The sequence below is a fragment of the Ostrinia furnacalis genome, unplaced genomic scaffold (assembly GCF_004193835.3).
Source record: "Ostrinia furnacalis isolate ACB-3 unplaced genomic scaffold, ASM419383v2 OfSCF0447, whole genome shotgun sequence".
NCBI classification, from domain to species: Eukaryota; Metazoa; Arthropoda; class Insecta; order Lepidoptera; family Crambidae; genus Ostrinia; species Ostrinia furnacalis.
Window position 1 is genome coordinate 13,633 of NW_021130686.1, and position 2,583 is coordinate 16,215.

Consider the following 2,583-nt stretch of genomic DNA (forward strand, 5'->3'; position numbering starts at 1 on the left):
AATACTAAACACATTAGTCAGACATCAGTCTATAAATTCACATTATAAACTAAAAAAACTGATGATTTTTTGTCGAATAAAGTGTTAATTGTTGCCAAAACTGAAAGCCAAATTTTTTAGGCAATATTTTTCTTTATTAGCATTAGTGTTACACAAGTGCAAAACTTATTTCTTCTACGCGGGCGAAGTCGCGGGCAAAAATTAATTTTGTTCAAAAAAATAAATCCGTTTCAGATTTAATCCCTGATAATGATTAATGGATAGATACATAGGCTTACAAGAATTAAAACGAATATTGCGTTCGCAATTATCAATCTGAAAGACTTAGGAACCGTTGCGGACAATTTGATACTGATAATGATTTTGTTTTTTCGGACAAACATTTTTTTGTCCAATTACCTAGTATAGATTGATACAGTCTGTATTGTATTGTACACGACACGTATATTTTTTTGGTCATAACTAACACAATAAGATGTCTAATTTCAGTAATTTTAATTTGGATTATTGCTAGGACACAATCGTTCTAAGGAAAGGACATTTTTTTAAATAAAAAAAATCTTTTAGATCGTTCGTCGTAAAAACTTCGTTGACATAATAATATGCGTGTTCCATTTTCCGTTGATATCGCCTTCCTGTAGTGGAAACTAATTGAACTGATGATGATTAAGTTAATTAAAAATGCTTGAAAATCGCGCTCGCGGTGATTCGAGTGAATTGATTTTTCATTGATAAATACTCAAGTTTATCAAACAATACAAAAAAATCCGATATCCAAACGCATACCAATGCAGCACAAAGTATCCCCCTTCATTTTGAGCGAATTTCCACAAAACTGCAGCCCGAAGAAAATCTAATCCTAAACGAGGGGACGTATTCAGATTTGCAAATATCGGGATTCGAGACTTACACGACCCGGGGGCCACCCTCCGGGGTTGTTGACCTTTCCAGGGGCTTGGGAGGCTGTATGTTTAGACTACGGATTTGAATTTGATGGAAGAGAGACTATATTTACTGGAGCTTGGAAAATAACAGGTTTTATTCCGTGTTATTGAAGCAAAGATACTTTACTTACTAATATTATAAAGCTGAAGAGTTTGTTTGTTTGAACGCGCTAATCTTAGGAACTACTGGTCCGATTTGAAAAAATCTAATTGTGTTTATTGAGGAAGGCTTAAGCTACATAACATCACCCTACAGCCAATAGGGGCGGAGTAGTAAAGAAAAATGTTGCATAAACGGGAAATATTATTCCAACTTTTTCACGCGTACGAAGTCCCGGGCACAGCTAGTTTTCGATTCAAAATGGGGGGATTAGTTATTTTTATATTGTACAAAGATATACAAAGTTACAAACGCGTCTTTGTTGGCACTACCGTGGGAGGTCACCTAATCGGATCATGAAAATTCTTTCACTCAAAAGTAAGCTCCACTTTTATGGCGTTTTCCTGGAAAATAAGGAATATAGGGACGTGTGATGTTTCTTTGATATCATGTGTTATAAATAGTCCTTTCTTCGTCGTTTCGACGTATCTAAATACTTTAGTACATTTTCATATTTCTCTGAATTATGTGAAAATTCATACAATATGTAAAATCCATTCAAAAACTATTTTTGTTTTTCTAAAATTATTCTGTACGAAGATTCTGTAAGCCCTGAGAAAAATTTACACTTGCCTATTTTGTTTTGTAAAACATTCTACCTGACGTTTTTATAAAACACGTCATGTTTGTCTTATGTAGCAAAAGTGTCACTAACACCTTGTTTCCTAGTCACTTTTGTGGTATCATTGCTTAAAAGTTGAGTTATATTAATAAGCAAGCATCCTTTTTGGGACACTTTTAAAATCGTGTCTCACATCTCTAGCGGTTTTCTTCAAAAACTCCTTTACACATTTTGTAACATCTGTAGCACTGGCCTAAGTATAAAAGTCCATAAAAATAAAGAGAAAATAAACCATTTTAATTGTATCATATCCAGAATTTCTCTACATCCCCTCCCAATGTAGACGGGCTACGGGAACGCCAATTATGTTTTTGACGTACCCAACCTTGCTATATTGGAATACAGCCCGTATGTACAAGGTTTCGGGATTTATGTATAAAATAATTGGATACGTATTCGTTACATGCTTTGTTGGGGATTAGGTAGACAAAGATTTTAATTGGTATTTTAGGGAGTTTAATAAATTGCTCGGGGTTATATTGATTTTGTTGGATTAGTCTATAATGGTATGAAATATGGTTGAGAATACAATAAAAGTCAATAAAATAAATGTGGTTTCGTTTACTTCAAAAGTGACCTAACTCAAAATTCGGCAAAATTGAAAGAGTGAAAACAAAAAGTAAAAAAACAGGGCGCAACTTTTATCGGCAAATGCTTTAAAATACCTACAAGCCTCCGATCGGTTACTTAGCGTAATCGCGGCTAAGAATAATGAATTGAATATAAAGTCACCGATTTATTAATGTCAGTAATCCTGGGTAATTGTAATCATACAGATAACTAAATCGAAAACACGATGAGCGCTCGTGTTTTTACTTTATTGTGATTTATACATACACTAAAATTGGTTCACTGTT